The sequence below is a fragment of the Balaenoptera borealis genome (genome assembly GCF_965194805.1).
Source record: "Balaenoptera borealis genome assembly, chromosome: 4".
Classification (NCBI taxonomy): domain Eukaryota; kingdom Metazoa; phylum Chordata; class Mammalia; order Artiodactyla; family Balaenopteridae; genus Balaenoptera; species Balaenoptera borealis.
This window is the reverse complement of record NC_138861.1, coordinates 62,397,114-62,414,118: the sequence shown is the minus strand read 5'-3', so window position 1 is coordinate 62,414,118 and position 17,005 is coordinate 62,397,114. Positions and strand designations below refer to the sequence as shown.

The following is a 17,005-nucleotide window of genomic DNA, read 5'->3' as shown; positions in this document are numbered from 1 at the left end:
AAATTAACCTATTGATTTAGCTTTTTACTGTTTTTGTGTAAGGAAATTTCACTTACCTGGGAAGGTGTTTTTCTCAGATGACAGTGGGGGAAGTTTTAGTTCATCCTAAAATAGGGTTTGTTGTGCTCCATTCTTCCAGGGTTTTCATTGGAGTAAATTTGATGCTTTTAGAAACTGTAGCTATAATCTCTATGTCCCTTAGAGATATAAATGTATGTGCTGCTCATTACTGCATGCCAGGCACTGTACTAGGCACTGGGTATTTAGAGATGAATGAGTGAGTTCCTGCCCTCAGTGGGGCTTCCTTTTTAATGAAGAAGGCAGGACACAATGGATAACAATTTTATCAAATGTTAATAAGTAAAATGACTGAAAAGTACACACACATGCATATACACACACAAGATTATGGGAACATCTGCTGGGTCTGGGAGTTGTGATGGTAGAAGAGGCTTTTGGAGGAGATGATCTTGGGGCTAAATCTTAAAGGAAAAGTAACAATTTGGTGGCAGGAGAATTGGGGGGAAAGGGCCGCTTATTGAACTACTAACTTTGTAATTATTTCTGCTGTACAGTAGGTCTAAGAAGCTTGAATAATAATTTTGTCTTGAATAATGATAAGAGTTGCAAACATTAATGCATCACTTTTTTGGGTACAAACCCTGAGCTAAGTACTTTATGGGATACCATTTAATTTTCTGAACAATCCTGTGAAATGGCTATTGTTATCCACAGTTTACAGATGAAGAAATGGGGCTTAGAGAGGTTTAATAACAGATCATTAAGTGTCTTGGGCAGGACTTGAACTTCATCATGTAGTAGTTTCATCTATAACTTTGACAAATAGTGTCTTACTGAAGTTAAAGTGTAAGAAACTCACATGGTTACATTGCCAGAAAGATTTACTCACCTTGCAGTGAACCTTCAGCATTCACATGATTTTCTCTGCAAAAATCACCCATTTCTTTCAATAAACTTTTTTCTCAGTGGTGCCTATTAGGGAAAAAATAAATTCAGGTACAAAGTTTAGTCATTGGAGTTTGGAGTCAGGCAGAACTGGATTTGAATCCTGCATCTACCACTTACTGGCCTCTTCACTTTGGGCAAGTTACTTCTCTACTGGGAATCTGGGTTTACATAAAACCCAACTGTAAAACTGGGTTAATCTTACCAACATAGGATTGTTGTGAGAATTAACTTAGAAATATGTAAAGTGTTTAGTGTATTGCTCAGCACTCAGTAAATCTAGCATTTGCTGTTATTAGGAAAGTGCTTATAGGAATTGCTCAAGAAAATATAGCTGTTGTTATCCTTTTAACGTTTTATTTATTCCATGTCAGACATCTAGACATTGATATACTGTTGTGGATAAAGTATCAAGGAAATTGACGAAAATGTTCAGTTTGCTCATGTTGTGGAAATATGGCACCTATTTGGAAATTAACTTAAGATCACACCCTGGGCCAATCCTTCTAAGAAAACACATTTTAGTCATGAGAGATGATTCTTCTCATTGTCTATTTATATGACATATTCTCTCCCTAAACAAATGACTTTGCTATATCATCTCAGTCACCTCTCCCAGGGCTCCCTATTACCTACCACATCAGTTCAATAAACTTAATATACATATATAAAATAATGAAGATGTGCAAAGTGGTGCTGATCCTACCAACTTATTCCTCATTTTCATCTCTTCTCAGTATGAAGCTCTAGTCTAAGCAGCTTGTCCTTTTTCTTTTGGCTTGTTTCGTGGTAAGCCCCACTTCTCTGTGCCTTACTTCATCCCTTTGCCTTTCCAAGAACACCTTTTCAAGTATGCCCATGCAAAACTATTCAGTAGGGCCCGAATGAAGTCCCATCTCCTTTATAAAATTGTTCTCATAAACACAAAAGATCTTTTCAGGTCCTAAATTCCCTAGTTCCTATTGTCTGTGTCTCACAGTGGAGGATTTGCTATATGTTGTTTTATGTTGCCATCTGATGTTTCATGACTTGTATTTTTTCATTTCCACTGTATAGAAAATCTCCTTTAGGTCGGGAGCCTGATCTCATGCTTTTGTGTCTCTTCCAGTGCAGTGTAGGTATTTGAAACATAGGAGTTGTACAGGAAATATTTATTAATCCTTGACACACTATCATTTCCTTAAAAACAACCAACAGCTCAGTTTTCTTTAGGGCCCATCTTGACCACAGTAAACTATTAACCAGAAGTGAATATTGTTTACCTGGAAAAATTATTTCCCCGTATTTCTGCTCACTGCAGTCTGATGAATTTTGTCATCAGTTTATTCTAATAGTTAACGTGGAATTATTTTTTCAGAAACACCACCCAAAATATCACCTAAAAAACAGGTTTATGGACAAGGTTCCTTACCTTTTAGTATTCTTTTTTTTTTTTTTAAATTATTAGCACCTTTAATTATTATTTATTTATTTATTTATTTTGGCTGTGTTGGGTCTTCGTTTCTGTGCGAGGGCTTCCTCTAGCCGCGGCAAGCGGGGGCCACTCTTCATCACGGTGCGCGGGCCTCTCACTATCGCGGCCTCTCTTGTCGCGGAGCACAGGCTCCAGACGCGCAGGCTCAGTAGTTGTGGCTCACGGGCCCAGTTGCTCCGCGGCATGTGGGATCCCCCCAGACCAGGGCTCGAACCCGTGTCCCCTGCATTGGCAGGCAGACTCTCAACCACTGCGCCACCAGGGAAGCCCCTCTTTTAGTATTCTTAGCAAGATATTTTCAGACTTAGTGTTAACTTGAAGTAACTACTACCTCTAATAAGCTACATTTAAAGTTGCTTTTGGGGAGTTAGCTCTCACCATTTTTACATTGTGTGCTTCTTATCTTAGTTGTCACCTGAAGCAGATGTGAGCTTACAGCTCTTATCCATTTCGAACGCTGCCAAGGTATTGAATTAGAAGTTGGAACAAAACCAAAAATGATTTCCTCTTAGAGATCTCACCGGCACGTCTAAAACCAGTCTGGGCCACTGAGAACAAAGGAGCTTTTACCTCTACTTTTCAGGACAAGTTAATACCCACCTAAATGCTTTGCCATTATTAGAGCGTAGGTGTGTGCCCTATCTTGGTAGATCCAGAATGACTCTTCACTCTGAGCGCTTATCTGTGAATTCAGTTTGACATCTAACAGCCCACATCCTCTGAGCCCTTAGAAAACACTTGTGTCCTTTTGCAGGTATTGGCAGTGGAAATCAGCTGCTTCAGACTCTTAGGTCTGAACCTCAAAGAAGAAAATGAGGTTTAGGGGGTTTTTTCCTGTCATCTTCTGCACATTCCAGCATCTGTCATCACTTTGCTTTGTATTGTGTCTTTCTGTCTAGTTTGTAAATCTACCAGGCAGGGACCCTCTGGTCCAGTTCAGTGTATTGTTTTGTTTTGTAGGTACTTATCCGGTGTGTGATATTATTACTATCCCAAGTATTAATGTTAGATAGTACTAATTTTTTTTTTAATGAAACCACAGTGGTATATAATTCTGTAGATTCTTGTTTCATCTTACAACCAGGTTACACAGTTAACATTAGAATTGAAAGAACTGAAATGCAAGTGGGACTCTTTTGCTTTAGGGAAAAAAATTTGTTTTTTTTCTTTTTGGGCATTTCTGGAATTAAGCAATTCAAGTCTTTCAACTGTTGGAAAGTTTACTGACCCAATAAAAATCATAATTTTCTCTGGCTCAAGAGTTTTCTTAAAGAGTACTGAAACTTCTTTAGGAAAGTCTTGAACCCAGAGAGTTCACTTTAATACATTCAAGTCAACGAATGTTCCCTGGGCCCTTCCATTTCTAGTTCCATAGTCCAGTGGGAGAGAGAGGTGAGGGAAGTTCACAGCTGACAACAATTTGAGAGAGGGAGAGCCACCGGAAGAGTATGAGGAGGGACCTGTTTGTCTACAGCGTGTAACAGAGTAGCTTACATTATACTCTCTGAAAATGCTTATTAGAAGAATGGATAGTGGGGCATAAAAAAAAATTAGAGAATTAATTCTTCTCAGAGGAGGTAGACTTTTCAATGGGCCATAAAGGGTAGATTGTCCTTCCATACATGGAGGTTGTAGTAAAAGCAGGAATGAGACATTGAAAGGTAATACTAGGCTGAGAGAAATGTATACAAGCAACCAGGTTGTTGAGACTAGAGAAGAGTTTGTGTGACATAGAATCAGTCAACACATTTAATTAGCAGAGAGGGCGTGAGAACGGAACATGTGGGTGTTAAGGTGGCGAAATCATTAAGCTGTTTTGTGGAAGGTCTGTGAACATTTTTTAGCAAGGAGGTAGTTTGGTCCGAACTGTGTATTAGGGAAATTAATCTGCCGGGGGTTTCAAATGGGTTAGGAGGGGGTAAGGCTGGAGGTAAGGAGAGAGTTAGGAGGTGACTGTAGGAAACCAGTTGAAGAGAATGAGCATCCAGGCTAGGATTGTGCCTGTGGGAATGGAAAGGAGGGGATATTGCAAGACGTGTTGTAGAGATGACATCTGCAGGAATTGGCACCCATTGAATGTCAGGGGACGCAGAGTAAGGAATCCAGGGTGCTTCAGGTTTTGAGCTTGCAACCAGGGAGATGGTAGGAAACCCGTCATAGAAAAGGGTGATGGGGTTTACAGAAACAGGACAGTCCCTATTTCTGCCCCTTTCATGCCTGCTGGGACCATCTTTGAAGATCCATTTGATGAGGAGATGGTAAGGTTATGTATCATGGGCCAAGACTCTTTTAGAATTCTGCCTTGTTAGCACATTCTCACCTTAGTTTGGGGGATCCATTTAAACCTGTCTTTAGGGTGCAGAATGACCACCACATCACAGCTCTCTTTAGGCAACTAGCGAGTATAGATCATTTTCTTCTTGGTTCCCAGCATTTCACCTTCCATCCCTGTGTCCAAGATGTGGGCTTGTTCTTGATTCGGAATATTATTTGGGTCATTTATTGTACCATTCTCACATACACTTTTTGGCCTTTTAAAGGGCAAAAAGGAAATCCAAGTATAACTTTCAAAATTCTCTCACTATAGCTTTTCACAGTGAAAGACTATGAAAAGACTGTAGGAAATGAAATCTTTCAGCAACCTGACATCTACCTTCAGACTTTTTAGTTAACATAAGACATTCAGAAAACTTACGTGGTATCCAAGAATAAATTATAACATTCTTCAAATACAGACAGTCCTAACCACTTTAAAAAAGGGGGTGTTAGTTACTATTTATCCTGAGCTTCTGAAAGAGGGCTCATTAGTTATTTCATTGTTATCTAATATGGTATTTACAGCAAACTAAAGTATATGCTGGCTCTAGAAGTTATTAATAGAAAGAATCAAGGTGGAGAAAGAATAAAAACTTAGAAATTCTGTTGTATTTCAGAGTACTGGGAACTTGGAGGAGATTTTAAGAGGCACAGATTTCGAAAAATTGTGACCATCTGCTGGAATTATGAAATAGAGGTTTTTTTCCCCAGCAAGGAGAGCTTGGGATTTGTGAGCATTCAAACATGTATTTGGCAGAATGGTGGTATGTGGAATATGTTCACAATGGAAGTCTTCTTCTCATCACCAAATCTGTGCCTTTTCCTGACTTTCCTGTCCGTTACTGTCTTTCTCCCTCCTTTAGACTTGGAACCTTAGAGGCATCTTTGATTATGAATTCTCTCTTCCCCTCCACCCGCAGCGGAGGACTAAATCTGTTAAATGGTACGTCTGTCATGTTGCTTGCCTCTGTCTCCTTTCTGGTCTTACTCTCATTGCTTTTGTCCGGGTCCTTATTTCCTCTTGCTTGGCCTGTCATCTGGGGTCACTGCTTATAGCTGGGCACAGGCAGATGCATCCTATGCTTTGCCTTCCAGTTAATCGTATCATTCCTGGCTGACATCCTCATGTGGAAATGGTCAGTGGCACCTCAGTGCATCTCAGGTCACATCCAAACCCCTGGTCCTGGCACTCAAGGCCCATTGCATAGTGACCTAAAGTTCAGAAAAGCAGCATCTCATGCTGTTGTATTTCCCTTTATCTACACTACATTTCAGAAGCTACTTACCATTACTTGAAGCTGCTGAATATTTCCCTCTGTTAGTGTCTTTGCCCTGAACAGTCTCTCCACTTGAAATACTTTCCTTTCTCCTGAGACTTTCTGTCAAAATTCTGCCGGTTGTTCAAGGCCCACATTCTCCTTGAAACATTCCCAACTTGAGGTACTCTCTACTGACCTTGAATTCTGAAAGCACCTTTTTTTATGCCCCTCCCATGACCTTTATCTCATTCTGCTTTGTGTTGTAGTGTGTGGGTATGTCCTATTCCCTCTACTGGCTATACCTTTCTTAAGCAGGACCCGTGTTGAATTGACTTAGGTATCCTCTATTGCAGGGATGGACAATTAAGGCCTATGTGACATACTGTCTGGTTTTGTAAGTAAAGTTTTATTAGAACACAACCATGCTCATTAGTTTATGTATTGTCTATGGCTGCTTTCATGCTACAGTGGTAGAGCTGAATAGTTGCAACAGAGAATGTATGGCCCACAAAGCCTGAAATATTTACTATCTGCCCATTTACAGAAAAAGTTTTCTGACCAATTACACTACAGAACTAGTTCTCAAAGTGGGGACTGGGGACCCCTGGGTATCCCTGAGACCCTTTCAAAGAGTTTGAAAGGTCTTAGGTTTTTCTTTATATCACTCAACCAAAACAGCATATCTCAACAGATTGCACATAGAAGCAGACACTAGAATCCAGGTGTATTTTCATTAAGCCATATATTCAAGAGATTTGTAAAAATGTGAAACAATGCCATTCTTTTTGCGAAATTTTTAGTTTTGGAAAATACAGTTATTTTTCATAAAATACATTACTTATGTTAACATGCAATGGGTTTATTATGTTATTTTAAATTAATAAACAAATATTTTAAAAACTTTATTTTTAATTCCTAACATGGTCTAAACCAGATAAACAAACACTCTTAATTTTTGGGTCTTCCTGACCTTTCTTCACTGCTTTCATGACAACTAGTAGTCAAGGTGGGCTGGATTTTGCTAACCCCAAACATCTCAGTTAACACCACAGAAGCTTCTATTAAACTACTACATGTTTAATGTGGAACTGTGAGAGCCATGCTCATCATCCTTATACAGGATCCAGGCGAACGGAAGCCTTATCTCAGTTCATGGTTCCACAATCACTGTAGCATGGGAAAGAGTTAAGGTGACTCCTGGGCTGCCTCAATAACTTGTGTCCAGCAATGACATGTTATTTTCACTCATATTTCATTCACCAAAGTGAGTCATATGCCCACACCTAACTTCAAAGAATTGTTATCCTACCATGTGCCCAGAAGGTAAAGATTCAGAGATATTTGGTGGACAGCACCAGTGGCTCCCACCCAGTTATAACGGAAATTGCAACCTTGACTTTGGAGTGTGCCCTTCTGGGCAATGCTGAGAACCATGTGAAGCTATGCAAGGCCGGTGTGCAGAAAATACTCTCCTCCTGCATACTTGTATAGATGGAAGAAGAGAGCTTTTCTCATAGTGAGGAAGGACTAGGGTTACCAGTTCAAGGTCTCCCAAAGAACTGCTGGGGCTGTGGTGTTATGGGAGACTTCTGAGATTAGACGGGATTAATTTGAAACTGATGGAGAGTCTTTCATGCAGATGTATAGTAAACTACTCTTATTAGACCAAACAATGTCTGGATTTAATTCTTGGAGACCACTGAAGATCTAACTATTTGAATTAGTGTGTCTGTCCACATGTGAGTGAGAGAGACTGAAGGAAAAGCAAATGTAATATTCTAGCTGCAGATATCAATTTCAAAGTTAATAATGAAATTTCTTCTTGGCAGCACGTAGTAGAATTTTACTTTGATGAAAATTACAGGCAGAATCTTCAGTAATAATGGTTTTTCTTTCTGTGGTAAACTGAATGTTCATGGTATTTAGGGTTGTCCTGGTAATTCACATCCCAATTCTACTCCTCTTAATGCATTCCCCCCCCCTCAGGAGCCCCTCTTCCCTCCCTTGTCAGAGCAGAATCCCCGATCATCTTGTACTCCTTCGTGTCCTTCATCCTTCATCCCCTTCCTATTCATTCCTGCCTTTCCCTGACTCTCCATTACAACTGATTTACTTTGGAGCCTCATTATCTCTTGCGTGAACTATTTTAATATCCTCCTCCTTTCCTAGCCTTCATTCTTACCCCTTGAAGTCCATCTTTCACAACTGCCAGAAGGACTTAATCTAAGTCACAGATGCACACATATCACTCCCTCTGCTCAAAAAACATTAGTGGCTACTCCCTATTTTTTGTACGCCCAAGCCCAAGCGTCATAGCCTGGCTCATGTTGAGAAGGTCAAGCCCAAGTTCTCTAACCTGTGAGATGCTCCTTGACTTGGTCTCTGCTTAACTCTGTAATCATCTCTTGACATTTCCACTCTGGTACTACCAGCTCCAGTAATATTTGGATTCTCATATACTTAGATTGCATGCCTTTCAGTCTTTCTGTCCCTTATTCTTGCTGTTGCAGCTTCTCCCACTTTTCTAAATTTAATCTATCCTTGAAGCCCTTATTTCCTCCAGGAGACTCTTTTTCATTTCTCTCTTCTTCCTCCCTCCCACCAAGGTGCCCCTTCCTCATTTCTGCTCTCATACTCCCTGCCATTACTTTATCACCACACCGTAGTACAAGTATGTTTCCTTCATGGTTGGCAAAGTGCTCAAAGAGCCTGAACCACATCCCATTCATCTTTCAATCCCCTCTGCCAAGCACAACGTTGCACACTTAGTAGAGGTTTAGTAAACGTTGGACTGGACTCCTTCATCCACCCGGCTCTTGCCATGGGTAAATTATTTGCGAACCATACACTGTCAGTCACACTTGTATCTCCTTTGTCCGCATTAGGTTGGTATGGACAGGATATGCTCTTATCATCTTTAAGAGCTTAGTCGATCTGAAAACAAATAAGAAAGGAAATAGAATATGTAGCATCTACTTACCCAGAATGTGTAGTATCCATTTGCCTGAGATAAACTTTCTGCACAATAGGTAGTTCCATTTTTGTTTTTGACTGTTGGGTACTCTTCTCAAATATATCTACATTTCCTTATTTGTATGACTTAGTTTTCTTTAACTGTTTTTTTTCTTTTGGTGAGGGGTGCTGGTGGTGTGCAGGCTGTTTTTGGACTATAAATGGTGATTCTTCCTACCTAGACTGGGGTTCTTTTGGAGAAAACTGATTTGTTTCTTACTCAGGGGGCTAATGTAGTGCCTGACACACACTTTGTGAATATTTGTTGATTAATTGAACAGTTAACCTGAAAATGGGAGAAGAGATGGAAAAGAGAGGTAATGTGCAAACCTAGAGCAGGAATGATTGTTTTAAATTTGTCGGATCATAGTCTTCATATCATACCCAACTCACCAGCTTTACTGGCATGGGAAGCTCTGCTGCTTTTCTGTAGCTGCTGATAGTATTGATAGAATTTGAGAATTGGATTCCTTGGCCAGGGCATCCATTTCTTGCTGACTAGATCATTCTATCCATGGTTGAGATACCACTACCAAGGCAACTATGACCATTACCAGCTGTCATTTATTCATTCAAGCAAGTGCTGTCCCAGTTAATCCCCACAAAACATTCTATGAAGTAAGCATCCGTGACTCTTGTTATAGATTAAATTGCTGAGGCTCAATGAGGTTAAGAACTTATGCTACCATAGTAGTTTAGGGCTATTCACAACTGTTGCAGCTCTCTTTTTTTTCTGGGCATATATGAATACTCTCTCTTTTTCTGGGTGTATGTGAATATTCTACTTCCTCACCCGCATGAAGTTAGGTGTGACCACAGGACTTGCTTTGGACAATGAAACATAAGCAGAAGTGATGGGTATCATTCCCAGGGAAAGGTTTTAAGAGCCAGTACATATTTTACTAGTTTCTTTTCTCTCAAACCAGCAGTGTGTCTAGTGAGAGCTGCTCCATGCATTTAGGTCCTGGCCTGAGGACAGAGATGTAGAGCCAAAACCCCAGCAAATCCATGTGGACGTTATTATCACGAGGGAGAAATAAATCACTGTTGTTTTAAGCCATGAGAATCTGAGGTTGTTCTTTTGCTATAACCTTGCCTGTCTGTTGGGGAGGGTTTGAGGTCACACAGTAAGTGAAGGACCAGGGATTGAACTCAGGTGTGTAGACTCCAGATGACATGGTTCCTTTTTATTTCCCTCTCTGCTTCTCATTCTTTCTGCCCTCAGGTCTCACTGCTTTTAGCCACAGGTAGTGCTGTTGTCTGCTAACAAGAGGTGTGGACACTGATGACTCAGTTTTGTTGTTTCAAATCAGAAAATGAAATTCCTGGTGATTCTCAATGAGAGGCAACAAGTCAGCGTTCAGAAGTGTAATTTTCTGGAATGGTTCTATTTTCTAAGGCCCATTCTTATCAACTCCAGGAAGCAGCTGGATCACACAGACTATTATGGGCCATGATCAGCTTTTGCTTCAGAAAGAGCCATACAGTATGATGGGTTCTGCAAGTAGTAACCATGGTTACAAATCAAAGAACAGTCTCGTTAGGTGCATGTAGTGGAGAGACTAATGTCAGCATCCTTTTTGAGGAGGAAGAACAGGATAAATTTAATTATAATGACAAAATTTTCCCTCAAAGAAGTCTTTTAAAAATCAATTCTTGTAGCATATTCTTTTTAGGAACTGCTGTAGATGTCACGGTTGAATCATTTCCCCAGTTTGCAAAGGACATCTTTGAATAATTTTTGTCTGTGTTTCTAGGGAAGTGCCTAGAGCCTGTTTGGAAGTGGCATATCCTCTTAACCAGCTAGGGGCTTAGGCTGTGTAGGTTGTTATTATAATTTGTAATAATTTCAGTGATAGCTGTAACTATTGTCTTTGTAAGAATGATTATTATTACCTTGGATTGGAAGTATCCCTTCCCCTATAGTGATGATAATTTTATTATATGAAGTTGCAGTGATAGAGTTTCGGGCTGTTACATTAATTTATTCAAATCATCAATTCATTCATTCACTTAAATATGTTTAAGTATATGTTTAAGTATGTTTGGCCAGTGCTCAGCTAGTCCTGGTAAAATACAGTGAACAAGGCAGACACCTACTTCAGAGACCTCCTAAGTAGACCTGCTTTTACCAAGGGGAGAGTGAGTTTGGTGATAAGCTGGTTCTCTTGAGCAGAGTAGGAAGTGCTTGTAGAGAAGGGTGGGTTACATCTGAAGGCAGAGAATGAGAACCTAGAAACCGTCTGGGATGTGATTAGATAGTGAGGGATGTGCCTCGGCCAGCAGAGTGTGGATGAGTGGAATCAAAGAAAGGCAGCGTAGTTGGTTCATGAGAGTGGGCTTAATATAAACACATAGAGGAAAGTAGACTTTGCTCTGCTGCTTCAAAGAACAATCAGGCCCTATTGGTGAACATTTTAGGGAATAAGATATTGACTTGGACTCCTAATGTTTTAGATAAGGATTTGAGTGTAATTTTTATTTTCATGATTCAAAGATTTATGAATTTCAATGATTTTTCAAAGGATCAGTGACTTGATCCAGGTTCAGGCCCTGTTGGCAAGGATGGAGTCCCATCCCTCTTGTATGAGGATGCAGGGTTTTCTCATCAAGGGACCTTTGTTTACCAGCTTCTTGGGAGGGAATGAGGGCTGCAGGGACCAACTCCCCAGTGCTAGAGAATTGTAAAGGGTAAAGCAAGGGCTTCTATTATGAAAATCCTTAGTTAAGTCTGGGAACATATGAGAATGTACATTATTTCTAAGAAGTTCTGTGTATTTAAATGAAAGCCAGCTCTTTCTAAGCATGTATATGCTTTGGTTGGCACTCACTGTCTCTTGGTCCATCCAGATGCTACTACTTACCTGGGAAATTGAGGTGGTTTACTGCATGTAAGAATGAGCTTAATTATAATACAATAGATCGCTTCATTAAGTGGCAAGTTTCCTGTCATCAGAAGTATGTAAACAGACATTGGGAGACTAGCTATGTCTGTTGTTATAAGAGAAAAACTGCTTGGGAGAGAAGTTGGTTAGTGCTCTTGGTGTCCTTTAACTCTGTGATTCTGTGAGCCACATCTCTAATAACACAGCTAGCCTTCCAGAGTATCTACCCTGTGGGGCGTTTGCACTTATTGTACCCTCTGTATTATCTTCCTGCAAGAGATGAGAAATTTCCAGTAGTCCTGTACTGGAGTAATTTCTGAAGCTAACTTTTTGATACTGATTCAGGTTATTACTGATATGAGTTTTTTTCATCCTCTGCTTTTTCCCCTCTTCATCTTGATTCAGCAGAAAATGGATTTTCTAGAAAGAACCTTTGCCCCCTGATTTAAGCAATCTTTAAACAGTATAACTAGACCCAGTGGAGTATTCTTAGAGTCTGCATCATTTTTTGTTATTGTTCAGGTGTTCATATATTTTACCCCTGTCTCTTTTCCCATCCAATTCACCCTCCATTCCACTTCAGGAGGAAATAGAGAAAGGCATATATTGCCCTCAAATCAGAATGATAGGCGCTAGAATGAACTAAGACCACAGTGTTCTCAGAAAACATTCGTGATTACCTAAAGAACTTCCTGTCAGCACCATGGAACACACATAAGTAAGTTAGGTACATATTACATAGGTTTCTCAAGTGAATAATTACTAATGACCTCTGCACTCAGGGAGACATCTAACACTTTTGCAAGGAGCCCTCTAACTTTGGTTTGCCTGAAGTCACTGCATACCCTCTGTGTGACGAGTAACACCTTTATTTGGGCCTCAATCCTCATTTCTTGAATCAGCTCAGATGATTTTAACCCCCAGCTATGATCTTTAGAGCTGGAAAATTACGAATAATAAGATCCTACCCTGCAATTTGTAGTTCACAGTTTTCTGAGGATCTTGAATTCAGAGGGGATTTATGCATGTGACTATAGCCCAAAAGGAAAGAGAAGAAACTAACATTTATTGAACATCTCTGCAGGACACTTGCTCATGTGTTTCCTTGCTTAATCCTTACAGCAATTCTATAAGCGATTATTATTCTATTTTATAATCTTTTCTTACTCAACCTGTGTCTTCTTTCCATGATATTATGCTGACATAAGTTATCTCTTGGGTTCCTTTTATATTTTTCCTTATGGACCCATTAGGTTCATCTGAGAGAGGTGAGGTGTGAGTTACCACCCCGTACACCCCACCCACCAGTCAGAAAAATCATGGCCACGGCAGTTGGTGTTATGCAAATTGGTGTCATGGATTTACAGACTCTCACCCTTGGGATTTCTTAGAACAAGATGACTAGATGAGATTTAGGAGTGAGACACTATCAACTCGGAACTGTAGACATTCAGTTCAACTTGAGGTGTCCAATAAGAAGGAAATCCTGAGCCTGTCTTAGTTCTGACCAGAATTCCCCAGAGTGACCCTACGATTACTTGAGGCCCCATCATTTGAAACCTAGATGTCACTTTGGCTGAATTGCATACTAAACCTCTCTGAGGCAGAGAAAGTGAGTATATGAGCCAGTGCACACTGGGAAAGGTGATATACCTGTTACTGGTCCAAGCTAGTACTGCGTGGTGCACGACAGACCAGTAAATCGAGAGACAAGGTATTGGGGCAAGGAATAGCACCTTTATTCAGAAATCCAGCAGACCAAGAAGATGGCAGACTAATGTTCCAAAGAACCATCTTACCCGAATTAGAATTCAGGCTTCTTTTATGTTCAAAGGGAAGGTGGGGGGGGGTCGGGGGGGGTGACTGGATTTTTCAGACCTCTTGGTGCTGGCCAGACCCTGGAGCAGATGTGATCATCTTTTGTTCCTGCAGCCGCCCACGTAGGGTCTGGTTACAGTCCCTGTAAACCTTCAACAAGACAAATGTTATTTTCTGTTCTGCAACTTTTTACCTCTATATGAATGAAAAGTGTTACGCTTTTGAAGGTCCAGCCTGGGAGGCAGAGGCTTGACCTTGCTATTATGTATATTTCAGGCTATAGGTAACATTCTTTTACTGTTTGACTAGACAAAAGTGCAGAGCCAGCATGACTAAGCACAAGCAACAGAGCACAAAGGTTAGAGCTAAAGCAGTAAATCCAGTATGGAGTCAGGTTTGTTCTTCTCTGTTACACACCGTGCCTTTGCTCTCGCTCAGACACTCAAATGTGTAGAGTGTTCAGGGCCACATATGTGATAGGGGCATGATGGGCCCCAAAGGTCCTTGTTCCCTTCTTTCCTAGAGGCTGTTCTCTGAGCTGTGGGTGACCTGTGACCACCGATTGCCCAATGTGTATCAGCTAATTGGATGTGCATCAGCAAGGCCATGAGGAGTTACTGTACCAGGAAGTTAATTGAATGGCTTTTCTCCAGGTCACATTTTGTGAGCGCGAATCAGGAGTAGTTAGGAGGGGCTGCATTTGTAGCTGGAGGCCCAGAGAATGTGTCTATTACTCTTTTAAAGTTTTATATCTGTATCTATGTCTATATATAATACTAATAAACTATATCTGTATCAACATTGATATCGACATTCATATCCATATATTTATTTGGCTGCAGATGCAGGACTATGTTAAATAGCTTGCTTTTCTGCACATACTGTTTTTTCCCCTGCATAGACTTTTTGATATAAGGGTTTTTGTGACTAAAGCTATTGAAATGAATCTTTGATAATCAGACAGAGCCTTCAGGAAGATTTTCCTCGCCATCATTTTAAAAAAAATAGTGTAAATATTATTTCATGGAGCATGTTAAAACTACTCAAAAATTGATTTTAAACTCTAAAAAATCTTGATCTCCATGTTTATATTAAAACTATGATTTAATTAAAACTCCCAAGATTGTCAACTAGTCAGTAATGTTTCAACTTAATCTCAGGTACTTCAAAATAATAAAGGTAGATTTAATTAACATCATATGATAAATAGACATATGTATTATGTTTTTTACTAAAGTGCTGTGTGCAAATGATTATGAAATTGAAGAGCACAGAGGACTTCTGATGAAAAACAAACTCCTTTGCTTCATCTTCCTTGTTCCCAGACCTGCCCTTGTAGCAGTCACTTTTAACCCTTTAAGTTGTTTCTAGTTTTTTTCTTTTAGTTTTGTCATGGTTATCTTCATATCTTCATATAATTAGTTTATTTTGCTATTTCTGATTTATCAATCTTAGATGTTTCCTATTAAGTTTTTCTTTGCTAGAAAAGATTTTACTTATTTTGTACAAACATTTTTCCTTCCTCCAAATACATTTGTATCATTATTCTTAGTTCCATTATTAATTACATTTGCAATTTTAGGTAATAAATCTAAGTTTTATTTCTTTTTGTAGCAAGTATGGACAGAATCTTTTGACTTCTTACCTTGTCAGAAAAGGATATTGGCTTCCCTACCCTTCCTTGGCCCTCTCCTCACCAATTTTACTTTCAGATTTCTGTCACTGGTACTTCTGTTTATTGTTAATATTGGTTAGATTTACATCCTAGATGTATTTACATCCTAGATGTATTTACATCCTAGGTGTATTTATCTAGAAATACATTCTGTGCTTTATCAGTTGAATCTAAAGTCAGAAATTCAAAAATAATATTTATATTATTATGACAATATGAAAATAGTTTAAAGCTATATCATGGGTTATAATTACATTTTTTTTTCAAATTACCTATTGTTACTGTATTCCCAAGCTCTTTCAATAACTCAAGGACACTAATAAACCCTGTAGATACTTCCTTCTCGCAGGTCCCTCCCTCCTTGCTGTCTCCTCTCTACCCTACATTACCCTCCTGCTCCGTAAGACACCATTGCCCCCAGACCTGCACAGCTGCTCTTCTGGCATTTACTTTCATTGCTCTCCTGAGTTGGAGACCATGTATCTCTTTTTCTTAGTTAATTTTTTTCATTTTGCCAAATCGCATTTCAAGTGACTTTGTATGAAAGGACATATAAAGGTTGACATTTTTTAGGGTTTTTTTTTTTTGGTGGAAAGTTTCCTTATTGTTTTTTCACACTTGATTGATAGTTTGGATGAGTATAGTAATGTAGGTTGAAAATAATTTTTCTTCCAGAACTTTGAAAGCGTATTTCCATTCTCTTCTTCTATTTTGTGTTGTTTAAGAGAATTCCAAAGTGCAATTCTTATTGCTTTTCTCTCTAGATAGGAAATTTTAGGGTAGTCTCTTCATTCTTGGTGTTGTGAAGTTTTGTAATGATTCATTTACATACAAGGCTGGATTTTGTGAGTATGTGGTTTGTTTTGTTTATTTTTTCCCTAGGGACCCTTGTGATTTGAAGAAATATGTCCTTTATTTAGTTCTAGGATATTCTGTTTAATAATATTCTGTTTTTCATTTTCCTTGTGCTGGCTTAGTAGAACTCTTTTTTTTTTTAATAGAAGTTGTATTTTATTTTATTTATTTATTTTTAACCCCACGTTTGTTTATTTGTATTTATTTATTTATGTATTTGGCTGTGTTGGGTCTTCGTTTCTGTGCGAGGGCTTTCTCTAGTTGTGGCAAGTGGGAGCCACTCTTCATCGCGGTGCGCGGGCCTCTCACTATCACGGCCTCTCTTGTTGCGGAGCACAGACTCCAGACGCACAGGCTCAGTAGTTGTGGCTCACGGGCCCAGTCGCTCCGCGGCATGTGGGATCTTCCCAGCCCAGGGCTCGAACCCGTGCCCCCTGCATTGGCAGGCAGATTCTCAACCACTGCGCCACCAGGGAAGTCCAGTAGAACTCTTAATAGTCCTCCTGATTGGCCTTCGTGGATTGATCCTCTGTACCTCTGATCTTTTATCTCATATTTTTTGGATGTTTTCCCCCTCGACCACTACTTTTTTGGAAGATTTGCTTGATTTTATTTTCTAACCCATATATATATACATATGTTGCAATCATATATAGTCTTTAAAAGTATAACTCTAAAGCATTTTCCTTGTTCTGTTTTTCTTAACATCCTATCCATGTTTTATGGATATAATATCTTCTCAAAT

The 17,005-nt window shown here is 39.5% G+C and overlaps 1 protein-coding gene across 9 annotated transcripts in view; it reads left to right on the top strand.

Moving 5' to 3' along the window:
- Positions 1 to 17,005, top strand: part of SLC4A4 (solute carrier family 4 member 4) — a 429,784-nt gene that overhangs the window by 258,444 nt on the left and 154,335 nt on the right. The gene's annotated exons all lie outside the window — the stretch shown is intronic.